The sequence below is a fragment of the Pistacia vera genome, unplaced genomic scaffold, assembly GCF_008641045.1.
Source record: "Pistacia vera cultivar Batoury unplaced genomic scaffold, PisVer_v2 Contig101, whole genome shotgun sequence".
Lineage (NCBI taxonomy): Eukaryota > Viridiplantae > Streptophyta > Magnoliopsida > Sapindales > Anacardiaceae > Pistacia > Pistacia vera.
Window position 1 is genome coordinate 126,847 of NW_022195039.1, and position 16,605 is coordinate 143,451.

Below are 16,605 nucleotides of genomic sequence, written 5' to 3' on the forward strand. Positions count from 1 at the left end.
AAAGGCACTCTCTGACCGTTTTTATCCAGTATTCTCATCTCTCACTTCACCAAGCTCGGCGATTTCATCGTTCTTATTCATCCTCTCCGACACCCAAAACCCTGATATCGTCACTACATGCGCTCATTTCGGGTTGGCCGTTTCAAACTACCGGGACCCGTTTTTAAGCTTTTTATTGGTAAGGCTTGAAGGTTTGAGACCCGATGTGTTCTCCTGAGTTCTTAGTTAAGGCTTGTGAAAATTTTGAACACAATAAAATTGCTCATGCGGTTTGTTTGAAATCAGGGGTAGTTCTGGGGCGTTTTGTTAGTGGGGTTGGTTGAGAATATGCGAAGTGTGGAGATATTGTATCGGCTAAGAAATGTTTTAGAGGAGTGTTTAGAAGTGATAATGTGGTTTGTACTGCTATGGTCTGTGGGTATGTGTGGAATGGGGATTTGAGAACAGTAAAGAGGTTTTCAGGAGATGAGAGGTTTAGGTTTAGAGTTAAATGAGTTTAGCTTGACCAGTGTGATTGGTGCGTCTTTGGTGCAGAAGAAGGGAGCAGATTCATGGGTTTAGTGTAAAGTGGGTTTGATCTGTGGAGGTTATAATCATTGAGATAACGCGATCATGAATATGTATGCTAGGTTTGGGAAAAAAATGGATGCTATTAAGGTGTTTGATGAAATTGCTGAACCGGATGTTGTTCTTGGACTGAAAGGATTGGAGCTCTTCTGGTGGGGTGGAAGCCTTAGAATTGTTTAAAGTTGTGTTCTGTAATGATTTCGAGATAAACGAGTATACATGATCAATGTGTTGTCTGCTGTAGCAAGTGGAGAGGATGTTGAAACTGGGAAACAAATTCAAGCATTTTGTCACAAGGTGGGGTTTCTGGAGGTAGTTTCTGTTGCAAACGCATTAAATATATGTATAGACTGTGGGGCAAAATTATGATGCCAGACGTGTTTGTATGTATAAATTGTAGAGATTCTGTTTCTTGGAATTCTGATTGCGGGGTATTCTGAAAATGGATTTACTAGTCAGGCTCTTGAGATGTTCTATCATATGCGTGTTGTTCATTGCCAATGAAATTATACTCTAGCTAGTGTTCTTGACGCTGTGCCAATTCAAAATCTATGAAGCAAGCAATGCAAATTCATTCAATGATATTAAATCTGGATTCAGTTGGATGAATCCATAGTTTCTTGCTTGATAATTACATATGGGAAGTGTGTGGGATAATGAATCAAAGAGTATTTCTGAGATGATATGAAAATCGTGGTACATGTTAACGCTCTGGCTACTGCTTTAGTATATGTTGGTAGTCATACATATGCCCTGGAATTCTTTAGAACCATATGGGCTTCAGACCCTCAAGTGGATAGCTCAACTTTCAGTATTGTCCTTAAAGCGTGCGGTGCTATAACAGATCTGGAATGGGGAAGAGCACATTCACTCCTAGATGTAAAACATGATTTGAACAGGATAGCTTTGTTGAAAGTGCTGTTATTGACATGTATTGTAAGTGTGGAAGCATAGAAGATGCAGAGAAAGCTTTCAGGAATATATCAGCAGAGAATTGGCTGCTGTTGGAATGCCATGATGATGGGATATGCTCAACATGGTTGTCATCATGACGTATCTAACCTTTTCACAATATGTCCAAATTTGGAGTGAAAGCTGATGAGAAACATATCTTGCGGTTCTCACTTCATGCTGCCACGCTGGACTAGTGAGAGAAGAGCACAGTTACATAGATCACATGTTTGAACTTGATGGAGTGATTCCACAATTAGAACATTATGCTTGCGTGGTTGATTTACTTGGCCGAGTAGGACTACTAGAAGATGCAAAGAAGACCATAGATCAAATGCCTATTCCACTGATGCTCACATATGGCAAATTCTCTATCAGCTTGCAACATACGTGGAAATATTGATTGGGAAGAGTTGCAGCTAGTAAAATTATTGACCTCCAGCCTGATAATGAATTGCTTATGTTCTCCTTTCAAATCTATATGCTTCAGCGGGAATGTGGAATGCTGTTGGAAAATTGAGAAAAGAACTGAAAGATAAATTTATCGCAAGGAGGCTGGTCTAGTTGGAATCAAGTTGCAGGATCCACACTACTTTTATGCTGATGATACTTTACATTCCCAAAGTAAAGAAATATGCAAGGAGCTAATAAGGTTGATGAGCCATGCAAGCCTTACCATATGAAAAACTGGTCTTTTCTGAATGATTTCTGAACTATTAAGTATGGAAATCATTTGATCGTTGTGGCGGCCACAACATATAGTACCTGAAGTTGGATCTGCTTCCAGGACTTTTAGAGATTGCTGGTCATTTCTTAAAAGGTTGGAGCTTGTGAAATAAATCATCATACGATTGCATTTATCACAGGTACAATTTTTTAACCATGGAAGTGAAATGTAAAGTTTGCTTCGTTATTCTGTGAAAGCATTAGTTGCTCGTGGTCATCAATGGTGGACGACATTAGATGTACTAAAGAAGATGAAAACGGTTTGACGGAAGTCATGTTAATAATTAAACTTTTTATCTAGTGGCTCTAGCAGTGGTGACATACTTTTAAAGTTGCAGAATGATAACGGCATAAAACCATAAAGTAATTGTGAGTTAAATTAATATAAATATCCCTTTATTAGTTGAAAAAAGTTACGACCTGTTTGAATACCTGGCATTCAATTGATCAGTTTAGACTATTTCATAGTAGTTCCATCTTCTCTTCCATAAGCGGATGCCATTGTTCAATATCGGGAATGCAATCAAGTAAGAAGGAACCATACCATTTCTCCTTGCTGATTAATATGTATCAAAATTTGCAGTATCTTAAATCTGGGAGTACTTGATTGGAATAAGAACCTGATGAAGTGGCTCAAAAAGCAGAAACAAAAATCTTCTAGTGTTTCTCTGCTTTCTTTTGACCTCTTTTTCTATTTTTGTCAGAGGCTCCTGCTAATGCCAATAGTGGCAGAGACTTCAAGGTCCAGGACCTTGTTTTAACATAAAAAACTTTGGATTAGGTCAACTCTCTTTATGTAATATATTGTGGAAGTAAAGGATGAAAATGAAATGTGGTACAGGGCAGTGAATAGTGAGATGAGCTGAGAGATGGGAGGGGGAGGCATGCCCGCACATGGCTGTGCTGTGTGTCAGGATCTCTTCCAGACCAACTTTAGACAAATTAAGTTCAAGGGGGATTGGCAGTGACTTATTATTGATTCTGTTTGAAAAAAATGCACTGGTTGCGTGCCCATCTGATTGTGAACTCGTGTGGTTGAGGAGATTATGCAGATCTTGTTACATTTTTAATGTTCGTATTCATTCCTGTCAGACAAAGTAGTTGAGGCTGGACTTTGAAATGTGGAAAACGGTGATTTATATAATATTGTTAAAGGATTTGTTTTACCCACCTATGGCTGGAGCCAGTGAACTTTTAACGAATGTAAAGAAGGTAGATTAGTGGGAATCGTTCCGTTTTTTCATATTGATTATAGTTATAGCTTTGTATTTTAATACAATGTTGCTCATATTCTGGATGGTGGTATTGTAAAGTTAGCTCCATTCCAAGCCAATAAGAAGAGAGAAAAGAGAGTTAATGCATAAATCCGAAAGTATTAGTAGTTTTTTTTGTTTGTTTATGACGGAGGTGTTCGGACCAGTTTGCACATATTTTAACTAATCCTTAGAAACCCTGAAACTATGGTCGGGTAAGAGCTCCAATGGTCACCCTTATTAACAGTGTGGAGATTGAACTCGAAAGATCATGTTAAATCTCCTCTTTCTCTTTACCACAAGGAGACTTGGACTAAAAACTATGTTAGATTTTCATTGCTTTTTACCTTAGGCCACCCAATGGTGATTGTTATTAGCAGTATTTGCCATGCACAACCTCTTATTTGCCGTTACCACGGGCTACTCATGGGTGGGTAACCCTAAATTTCAATCATATAAAGTTGAAAGTAGCATACAAACAATAATGAAAGGTTTGAAATGAGCTCACTCTTTAATGGACAACACAATTTTAGGTATTCAAAGAAAGAAGATTTGATCATGCACAATTCATATATCCAGATGATCTTCAAAATTTCTGTATTTTTTTTTTTTTTTTTTTTTTTTTTTTGGTGCATTTGGTCATTGTAAGGTGAAAATGGGTTGTTTTCAAATTTTTAGATTCTGGGTTGCTTTTTGACTGAATCCAGTTCTGTTGGGTCATTTTAATAAATTATTTTTTCACCAAAAAAATAACTTGTAGCATCTTTGTTTATATTACTATACTTTCAGGCTCACTTTGCCGTGGACAAGTGTATATCCGCTTCCCCCTCTTTTATTTTGATTCAAATTTAGCTCTCTGCAGTAAACAGAAACTTATTAATGAAATCTAATGGAAATGATAAATAGAATACTAGTGCAGTTTTGCCTTATGTAAATATTATCATGTCATCCTGAAATATATCAATTCCCTTACGACTGTATAATCCTTATCAACTTTGTGTAACAATTTAGCTTCTGATCAGAAGGGTTAAAGGGAAAATAAAAAAAAGTAAAGAAGATAAAGAGATGAAGAAGAGGAGAAGAAGAGAAGAAATATGAGAGGAAAAAGGGCTGAATACATTAAGAAGATAATTGCCATACACATTAATTAATTTATTATACAACATATCGTCATTTTCTCTAATGTTCTCTCAAGTAAGTTTTTCTTGGATATTGGCGTTTTGAAGAAGCTTTTGATAGCACAGAAACGTGGATTTGAAGCTTTGCAGTATTCCGACTTTATCTGCCCTCTCTTCGGAAGAGGTTTTTGGTCTTGAAACTTCATATGAGTGCACCGCCGGAATATCTCTAACCTTGTTGTTCATGATTGATGACATTTCAAGATTTTTCTCTGAAAGATTTTCTGCTTTGATAAGAAGTTTGGATATATGACCAAGTTGCATTCGGTTGACCATTTATATAGCAACTCCAAAATGGTATTCCAATGCTAGGGGCTCGGCTGATTGATCTGGCATAGAAATGGAAGCTAAAAATTAGTCTTTTGAGATTGGCGGCAGTTGGGTGGCATGCCAGCGAATTTGCCTGGCTGTCAAGATTCCTTTCAGCTAACCGAGACAAGATGAATTTTTAGGTTGATTTATTACTACTTGGATAAAAATTATATATATATATAATAAATGATATGATATGATTCATTTAATTATTGGCTTTGTCTGATCATGAACACGTGCGGGTTGCTGGGTTAGAAAGGTATATCTAGGGTTCTCCTGTGGATATTGTCTCCTCTTGTTGAATTTTAGTGAAGAAGTTGACAAAGAATGAGAAAAGAAGAATTAATGCAATAAGTAAGATTTAGATTTTTTTTTTTTTTTGTTGTTGTTGACAGACAGATTTGTAAGTTTAAATGCAATTTGCGTTGTTTTCAGTGAGCAAGGATTATATAAATATATCCATTTCGTGTTTGTCCATGTTTTCAGGGATACCTCCTTGGTAATGTCAAAATGTGTATCAGTATTGCCTAAAAAACACGCACACTGTTCTATTTTATGTGTGTCTGGTGCTGCATCACATGGTCAAGTAGCTTCTTCTTCGTTGACATAATCATATACAGAGGAGAGAGAAGGAGACGATGACATCCACACATGATGAAATTACTTATGCGTCCGTCTCTGTCATTAAACACTGCCATCTTAAGTATCAATTTCAAACACAAGATGTCCAATAACATGGTCACAGTTTCACCAATCACAAGCTTTAGAAACATATCCTGCATAATAATCGGTAGGTCAGTTAATCTAAACGCAGCCATTTGAAAATCTGAAGTTTGTCACCGAGTGCATGGCAGCCATTCTAGAAATACATGTTTAAGGAGAGTCTAATCCGCTCGGCACATCGAATATCTGCAGCTATTGCCGTGTATTCTTAATACTATATGTAAAGGGTACTAAAATAATCAATTAAATAGTACTAAAATTTGGGGAAACCAGACGGCTAATTAGATCAATGATACTGTTTTTGTTTTGCACATTCAATCTGTTGGTTCCAATTTATTCTTAATGCTAACCTCTACCCTCAAATGCTAATTATTATTATCATATACCATTGGCGCTCAATAATTCTGCTGGCATGTCCCTTAAACCCCACACTCATTACAACGTCCTAACTATTGTTATTTAGTCTATGTTTAGGCCTAGCAAGCTATGTTGCAACGTACTTTCTAGGAAGACGATGCATTAACGACTTCAAATCAACACAATTTTACTCCATGAAATCAGCGTCTGGCTTTTGATCAAAATATGTTTCTTTTTTAATAACTAAGGTGCTTGAGTCAGTTTAGACGCATCTCAAGTAATCTCAGAAAGAGTTATCCTTAATAATTGAGATGTTCGGATTAACTTACGCATATTTCGACTAATCTTCAACTCACCGTATAGTGCGTACCTTAACTAATCTTCAAGCAACCCACTTTGTCCCAAGTAAATCATGAACAAAGATACTACATTTACGTTAGCAACGGAATCGAGCCTAGGACGGTGGGTTGAACCATTGCATTCCCCTTGCTTCACACTTACCACTAGACTTAACCATGGGTGGGTCAAAATGTATTTACTTTTAAACCCAAAAGGGGAAAGAAAGAAAGATGGTAATAAAGCAGCCATTTAATTTAAAAAAAATTATGCAAATTTAAGAGTAAAGATTCTTTGGTTTTATGTCAAGCAACTGAATTAAAGCGCACAACCACATTTGATGATCCTTCTAATGTTTTAAGGCACATGTAACTTTATCTTTGCTCTATTTTGTCACAAATGTTACTATGTGGTTACCTTTATTAATTGTACCCAACTCTCAAAACCACAATCACATACATGCCTATCCATCATTCTGAGAAGGCAATGGCCGCTGCCATCAATTTCTCAGGGCAAGCCCTACACGAAGTGTGGGCTTCAAAGCAAGGGAAGGAATGACCTCATCATCCCTTGCCCTCAAAAGGGTCATGCATGCTAAAGCAGCAAAAGATGAAATTACAACACATGGAATGTCCATGAGAAGCCAAGCAGGGAGTAAAACCTCCATAACTGTAGTGTCATCAACACGCTTTGATGATTATGAATCAAGTCCGGTTTCTGCATCGATACGATAGCGAGTTCTACAAATGTATCAATGAGCAGAACTTGCAGGAATTAGATGCTTACATCCGACGATTGCTGCTTCGAGGAAGCTCCTTCCCTAAACCATTTAAGGGGGAAAAAGGTACATCTCTAGTCTCTGGTTTTCTATAATTTAACTAAACGATACATGCAATATTGTTTTTTCCGCAAATGGAACCTAAAATAGATGCTACAGGAAGTTGTGCAATTCTTTAACAACTTATGGCAAGCATGGGCCAGAATGTGAAGTTCAATGTCGAACACATTGTGAAGATGATGACCTTACAGCTGGGGTAAATTGGCGCTTAGGTAATATCATCTATCATTGTGTCACTATATTGCATCTATCTTATTTCTATAATATATTATTCACGTACGAGCAATTTCATAAATTCAAAGAATTTAACTGCAGAATGGAAAGGGGCATATATCCTTTCACAGAGGATGCAGCTTTATGAATGCTCAACAGAAGGAGACAGATTACTAATAAAGTAATAGATAAGCAAAACTATAACCTATTGTCAATCGCATTAAGAAAACACAATTTGATTCTAATCAATAATCACAATGCAGGAAAGCCGGGTTGTAATCGAGTCACCAATCAAAACAGGAGGCATAGTGGCTGGTAATTACATAAACTTTCTCCTAGAGCAGTTATTAATAGTTAGTATTAAACGAGGTGTTTTAATTTAAACAGGTATACTGAATAGTTTCTTTTTTTTTTTTTTTCCCCACAATGTGAGTGTCTCTTTCTGATGTATCAGACTCTTTGAAGAATTTGACTTCACTATTTGACGATTTCCTAAGACAACCGAATGTAAGATTCAAACTCAAGTCATTACATTTCAAAACCGAATTCATACAAAATTCAAAGCATCAAACTGAAGTAGCTTACTGGTTCTACTAGCAGGGTTACTTAAGAGTCCTCAAGTAATAATACAGTACATAGTAAGATCTACACCATGTTTTTGGCGGCTTTTATCAACCCAATTGTGACAGGCTACATCAACATGTGGGAACTTCGTGATTCGATTACTTGGCTTGCACTCAACATTCTAATAAACATTCTAAAGATTTTCTCAAGTAAAGACTACTTACACAAGTATGCTTCCTTTGTACACAAGCTCCAGCGTAAAGGTTAAAGCTTCATACTCGTAGTCATTTAATCATCATCCTCATTGCTAATCCACCATGTTTCAAGCAATGAGAGAGCAACCAATGGGCCAATCATAGGAGGAATTGGTGGGGGCTTGCTGAAGGCTGCAATAGGCTCTGCATTCTCCGTTGTGATTAGCCCTCCATCTGTGGAGTCATTATTTACCAGTTTCTTTGGAGTTGTCGTGCCCCCTCTATTGGTTACAATAACACATTGCTGTCATGTAAGAATTTGTATTTGTTGTATAATTATATAAAAAGGGCATCACAATTTACAGGAAAAAATATACCCCATAATCCTGTGATCGGATAGATTTGTTTCAGTCTCAATTTGTATTTGCAAGCAACAGTGCAGCAGTTCCTCTCATGTATTCTGAGAAATTCAGCAATCCTGAAAAGTGAAAATTTATAAACTTTCCAAGAGAAATACATCTCGTCAAATTAGACTAAGCAAATTTTCTAGGGCACCAAATGACTAAGCGACTTTCAGTCAAAACAATTGGTAAACGTTTTATACATAGGCTCAAAAATCGACATATTTCTTCGAAAAAATCTTAAGCAAAACCATAACGAAAAATTCGATACTTCAAGTGCGACATGAAATGCAATAGAACTAAGTTGATCAACAACAAGTACAAAGGAAGAACACAGAGACTGTCCATAGTCCATACCTGCAACTTCGAGTGTCGAGTTTGGAGCAATCAAAGAGAGAAATGCTCTGCGTTTCAGTTAACGTGGAGAGTGTTGAAGCTTCGAGACTTTGTCACAAAATACAGTTCGGTACTAAATGGCCCTAAGTGTCAAATGGGCTCGACCGCATGTGTATATGGGCCTCATTTTTATCCCTATTAGCTCAGTCCGTAATTTTATTTTTGGGCCTCAAGTTTGATACTAAATACCCGTTCCCATTACTAAGTACAGACACATATTTAAGTCCCCACTTGAGCAGGTGTTTACCTTTCACGTCTCAATTTCAAATGATCAGCCAATATTTGTCTCATCTCCGATTTTGAAGCCTATTCCGTGCACGTATTCAATTCCAATTCCATAAGTTTTAGCACATTCACATCAAAGATTTTGTAAGCCCCAAATCAAAGTTCTTAATATTCCCAATTTCTCGGAAATGCTTGAAAAAATTATATTAAAATAAAGTTTGGTGTTAGCTCGGTGGACACTGGTACATATCTGAGGAGGAATTTGTGGCCAATGACAGAAGCCATACGCAAATGGCATTATGTTATAAAGACGTCATCGAATTCAATTTACTTAGTGAGTCATCCTCGAGCACCAATGTTGTTTTCTCGTGCTCCACGTGTTCCTATTATGCTTCTGTGTGACCGCCCGTGCCTTCCACGTGTAACCAAACATTATGCCTATTCCTTTTATGGATATATAAAATATAAAATATTATTGGCACCAATAAAATAAAGAGCACTACAAAGAAAACAATTAGTAAAATCATATTGGACTTTTGGATTTCTTGATCCTCTTATCTCTTTAATCTATTCTCTTGCTCCCACCTCTTCTAGCTCCTGCAAAAGTTGACACGTGTTACCATTACCTTCTGCCATATTACTGTACTTTAAAGAAAAAATTATTTGTATATGTTCTTACTTGAGGTCCCAGAAACAACCCATATGGCAACCCACTGAATTTTTCCGAGTGATGAAGCTGATACGATATACCAAAAGGGGACAGAAATTAATAATAAATTGATTATAAATTATAATATAATCAGATAATTAACAGATTATAGCATACTTGATGAGCTGCAGCAACTCTTCTTAAATATGGCACGTCTGCTATGGGCCCTACTGGAAATCGACGGTGTACCAGACCGTCATGAACAAACATGTAGGCCATCCCAAACACTGTGATTCCTAAACCCTGGAATTTTCAGCAAAATCGTGTCAAATAACAAGAGATAACTGTTGATAAAACGCCTAAACTACTTCTGTAAGATGCCAAATCAGTGTTCAGAGGATGTTTGACTCTGACTAAACCGACAGACGTTGCAAGATCTAATGCCTCGATTAACAACAAAACCATAAGGAAGAAGGACGTACGGCGCCGAAACAGAGTCCAGGAACAAGGCCTTTGTTGAAGAAGCCATAAGAAAGAAGAGCAATAGCCGGCAAAGCATTAGTTATTGCAAAAACATCATTCAGCTCTAAAGAACCGTCCCTTGGTCGATGATGAGACTGCAATATTTCAGAACAGAACAATTAAATTAAGTTATTGATTTGAGTTCAATTAACCCTACAAAAAGAGCTCAGGTTATGTAAAAGTAATTAAAGTTGATTCTAGAAAACCAAACTGACCTTATGCATGTGCCATAATGAAGCATGCCATAGAGCTCTATGAGCCCATCGCGCCCAAAACTCCATGCCCACCTGCATTTCAAGAGCACCCAGATACAACTCAATCCCAAATAACAGAGTGCGGCAGAGTTACTCTTTGCTACGATATATTGACCAGCACAACTTTAACTGCAAGAATTTTTGTAACTTACAGCGGCACCAACAGAGAGCGCAAATGTACCGAACATCTCTAGAAGTTGCAACTCTCCACCCTGATAAAAGAAGCAATCAAAAACCAAACCAAGAAATAACATAAAGCAATTAAGTCGTGAAACGCTCATTACAATATATATCGCAAGAAAGATTAGTACCTCCATTTGCCATGAAAATCTGTAATAAACAGCCAAAACTGCCATCGAAGATATGCCAAGAGTAGACATGATTGCAGCAACGAGGTACGTCTGTCTCTCTGATTTTTTTCTTGCCCGTCTCTGATTCTGTGTTTCAACAAAATTATTCTTCTCAAATTTAACACCACCTTGTTTACTCTTCTCCATGACCAAACATATTCGCAAACTCTTGTTTTTCCGGTTATGATTCATCAGTGTTGAGAACGAGTAAGGTAATACAGATACGGAGGTAGGTTTTGCCCTCGACAAAATATCGCGACCAACACGATACGTTACAACACTTGAAGTGGATGAAACTCCATTCGTCATAGAATTCAAATCAAAAGCTAAACCTAAGAGAAACCAAAGTTGAAGTCTGGAAATTATACGAAGATAAGTTAGAAATGAGTGCAGACACCGAGTGACCGACAGAGATTGAGGGACTGGATCAAGTTTGAAATGAGGTTTTAATTTTATAGAGGAGGCAAAATGGGTGGAAGAAGCTGAAGTTAAGCCAGGTGAAGTGTATGGTGACGTCTAACGTAATAAATCTTTTAAGTTACTCGTCGATGTTGTAAACTCCGAAGGAACACATTACTCGTCGTGTAACGTAATGAGTCCAGCTGTTCATTGATGGTTCTATTTAGCGGAATGCCCTTCTGTTTTGGGATCAACTCGGAGTCCTGAGAGGATTTTCTTTAGTACTATGCTCACCTAATCCATCGCACGCATCATGTATTTATCTGAATAAATTAAGAGGGATACCAGTCCCACAAAGAAGACTGTCCATATCATTTACCACCGTATTTATTTTAGCTAGTAATGATTAATGAATCTACTTTTTCAACCAAACAAATTGTCTTTCTAATTTTCTCTTCTGTTGTTATCCGATGATAAACCTTTTAATCACTAAGATTAGTTATACTTAGAAGGTCTTCTATTCGATTCACAGAAAATATATTTAACATATTTGTATAATTACGTTGGTCTACTAGACTTGTAGGATACCTAAGTGGTCTTCTATTCGAGTTACAGAAGAAATACTTATCATAATTGTGAAATTATCTTGATCCATTAAATTGTAAGATGTTCTGTAGTCTTAAGGATTAAACAGACTTTAATATTGACCTGATACCTCAGTTATCTGAAAAATTGCCTTTCTAATAGTAAACAGAAACAGAAACGTGATTTCAGAAACACTGAGGAAAATCTGCTTTTTCGACCAAACAAATTGCCTTTCTAAACATACGCAACTCTTTTGTTAGCTATAGCTAGGCAACACTTTTGTCTAATGCGATAACGGCCGAATCGCTGAGAATCTACAGCTCAATTGCTCAAACCATACATGTCGATATTTATTTGATGGGGTCAATTAGGTAAAGCCCAAAGTCTTGTAATTTATCTTGGACATGTCACTGCAGTCCTTTCAGGCCCAACTGCCTGTTGTAGCCAAGGCCCAAGGTAACACCGGAAATATTCTGATATGCATGAAGTCAAATATTAGGAAGTTTTTGTCATAAACCTCTTTGGTTTTAATGACAAATCCAATGGGGATTGATTGTTCGTGGATAAACAGAGAAAGCTCCTCGCAGAATGATGAAGCAGTAGAAAGATCATCAACCTTTTATTTTTCTTAAACCAGCATGACAACCTAAACATGATAAAAAAGAAAACCTCTAATCGGGAATAAAAAAGCAAAAGCAAGGAGAAGAAAACACAGAATGTACATTAAAGATTGTATTGAAATCTGCTCTATCACAACTGTGGGAACTTCACACACCAAAGACGCAGCAAAACGCCCTAGCTCATTGGGTTGCTTGGTCATTTTTAAATTATCTAGAACAAATATTCAACCAACAGTTCGATGCTAAACCCTAAAACCCTAGCCATCATAGTTCATGTCATAGACTTATGAATTATCAATCATTAAAATTAAAAAGAGACATGGTGCAGGTTATGTGATCGGATAATATTGGTGAGAATCTAAACAAATTAAGTAGAATCTTTAAAACTATTTAAATTGCAGTGATATCATAGCTGGATTTGCAATAAACCACCATTCATATTTGAAGTACGTACTGCACTACGCACATAACTGGCATGTCCTCGACTTTGGCCAAAAAAATATTGTTTTTGGTAAAGAAAAAGAGGGGTTATCATCGTATGGATTCTATAAATGGATTGATATCCTCTTTGTTTTATTGTTTCCGTTTATGATAATGGGTTTATGGATGTACTGAACTCAAATATAAAGCTGTACTACTGATTCACTGAAGACTGAAAAAGAAAAAAGATATTCATCCTTTTCCAAAAGAAAAAGCAAAGACAGTTGGGATATGCCGATGAGATCACTTATAGTAAGCACGAACCACATAAATATAGGCTAAAAGACATGGTCAAGAAAATTTTCTGGTGTTTCTCCACTAAGTGCAACGACCATACCTACAGCCTGCTTTAATCAGTCGGTGAAAATATTCTACAAAAAAATGATAATGGCGGGCCAAAACCAAGGCCTTTAATACTTGCAGTGGTAGCGAAATTTCTAGTGCTATTATTGTTGAATAGATCCCACTTACGCCGCATTTACCTAATTTGGGGTTGTCTATATCGTCATTGATCATTGGCCTCTGATATTCTTATACCCTTTCAGCGGACATTTACTCTCCAATTCAATATCAATCACAATCAGGTCGTTTTCATCAACAAAGAGGAGTTTTTCTTCATTTCATTTTGATTTCTTTACAGTAATGATCTGCATATATCTTTAACCTGTTGTCTTAATCATTCTTTTGGAAGAGCATACCAAAACCAAATCTTGAGTCGGGTTCTACTCTGTGGTTAGAATTAATACAGCTAAGCATGCCACCAGAAGGAATTTCATTCTTTAGGTCAGAAGGGTTTATCTGATGAAAGTAGTGTAACTCTTTTAGGACATTATCTACTGCTCATGGCCTCAGATTTAGCCCCACTTTTCAACTTTTACCTATCTACAAAATATGACATTCAGATGTGTCATTTGCGGGCCATAGACATTATAGTTTTTCATCAGCTACTGCAAAAAGGTTGAGACATATGGGCTCTCTATAAGTGACTGTACCCTCGACAATTTCATGGCTATGGTTCAGTCTCTTCCAACTTTCCCAGGACCTTATACACAAAAGATTCCTAATTTAATCATTCGAACCTCGATTTTATACACAATTAAGTTACAATTTGTCAAAACTATCAACGTTTTGATAAAGCACTATACCATCGAGGATATTCAAGGACCTAACCAGATTGGACTGTGAATGACTGTTGGAAAATTGAGAAAAGAACTGAAAGATAAATTTATCCGCAAGGAGCCTGGTTCTAGTTGGTCAAGTTGGAGGATCCACACATTACTTTTATGCTGATGATACTTACATTCCCAAAGTAAGAAATATGCAAGGAGCTAATAAGGTTATGAGCACATGCAAGCCTTCCCAATTTGAAAAACTGTTCTTTTCTGAAGGATTTCTGACTATTAAGTATGGAAATCATTTGTATCGTTGTGCTTGTCTTGAAGTTGGATCTGCTTCCAGGACTTTAGAGATTGCTGTCATTTCTTAACAGGTTGGAGCTTGTGAAATATCATCATACATTGCATTTATCACAGGTACATTTTTTTAACCAGGAAGTGAAATGTAAAGTTTGCTTCGTTATTCTTTGAAACATTAGTTGCTGTGGTCATCAATGGTGGACGACATTAGATGTACTAAAGAATGAAACGGTTTGACGGAGTCATGTAATAATTAAACTTTTTATCTAGTGCTCTAGCAGTGGTGACATACTTTTAAAGTTGCAGATGATAACGGCATAAAACCTAAAGTAATTTGTGATTAATTAATATAAATATCCCTTTATTAGTTGAAATTTAAGACCCTGTTTGAATACCTGGCATTCAATTGATCATTTTAGACTATTTCATAGTAGTTCCATCTTCTCTTCCATTAACGGATGCCATTGTTCAATATCGGGAATGCAATCAAGTAAGAAGGAACCATACCATTTTCTCCTTGCTGATTAATATGTATCAAAATTTGCAGTATCTTAAATCTGGGAGTACTTGATTGGAATAAGAACCTGATGAGTGGCTCAAAAAGCAGAAACAAAATCTTCTAGTTGTTTCTCTGCTTTCTTTTGACTCTTTTCTCTATTTTTGTCAGAGGCCTCCTGCTAATGCCAATGTGGCAGAGACTTCAAGGTCCAGGACCTTGTTTTAACATAAAAACTTTGGATTAGGTCAACTCTTTTATGATAATATTTGTGGAAGTAAAGGATAAAATGAAATGTGACAGGGCAGTGAATAGTGAGATGAGTGAGAGATGGGAGGGAGGCATGCCAGCACATTGCTGTGTGTGTGCTCAGGATCTCTTCCAGACCAACTTAGACAATTAAGTTCAAGAGGGATTTGCAGTTGACTTATTTTGATTCTTGTTTGAAAAAAATGCACTGGTTGCGTGCCCATCTGATTGTGAACTCGTGTGGGTTGAGGAGATTATGCAGATCTTGTACATTTTTAATGTTCGTATTCATCATGTCAGACAAAGTAGTTGAGGCTGGACTTTTGAAAGTGAAACGTTGAATTTATATATTATTTTAAAGGATTTGTTTTACCCACCTATGTGGCTGGAGCCAGGAACTTTTAACGAATGTAAAGAAGGTAGTTAGTGGGAATCGTTCCTTTTTTCATATTGATTTAGTTTATAGTTTGTTATTTCTAATACAATGTTGCTCATTATTTCTGGATGGTGTATTGTAAAGTTAGCTCCATTCCAAGCCATAAAGAGAGAAAAGAGAGTTAATGCATAACTCCGAAAGTTACTAGTAGTTTTTTTTGTTTTTTTTATGATCGAGAGGTGTTCGGACATTTGCAATATTTTAATAACTAATCCCTTAAACCCTGAAACTATGGTCGGGTAAGAGCTCCAATGGTCACCCTTATTAACAGTGTGGATTGAATCGAAAGATCATGTTAAATTCCTCTTTCTCTTTTACCATCAAGGGACTTGAACTTAAGAAATATGTTAATTCTATTGTGTTTTTACCTTACACCCAATGGTGATTGTTTAGCAGTATTTGCCATGCACAACCTCCTTATTTGCCGTTACCACCGGGCTACTCGGGTGGAGACCCTAAATTTCAATCATATAAAGTTGAATTAGCATACAAACTAAATAATGAAAGGTTTAATGAGCTCACTCTTTAAATGGACAACACAACTTTTAGGTATTCAAAGAAAGAAAGATTGATCATGCACAATTCATATATCCAGATGATCTTCATAAATTTCTGTATTTTTTTTTTTTTTTTTTTTTTTTTTTTTGGTGCATTTGGTCATTGTAAGTGAAAATGGGTTGTTTTTCAAATTTTTAGATTCTGGTTGCTTTTTGACGAATCCAGTTCGTTGGGTCATTTTAAATAATTTTTTCACCAAAAAAAGTAACTGTAGCATCTTTGTTTATATTACTATACTTTCAGGCTCACTTGCCGTGGACAAGTTGTATATCCGCTTCCCCCTCTTTTATTTTGATTCAAATTAGCTCTCTGCGTAAACAAAACTTATTAATGAAATCTAATGGAATTGATAAATAGA

The 16,605-nt window shown here is 36.6% G+C and overlaps 1 pseudogene; it reads right to left on the minus strand.

Annotated features, from left to right (window-relative positions):
• Positions 1-9,280: 9,280 nt before the first annotated feature.
• Positions 9,281-11,644, minus strand: LOC116107577 (annotated as a pseudogene).
• Between the last annotated feature and the right edge of the window lie 4,961 nt (positions 11,645-16,605).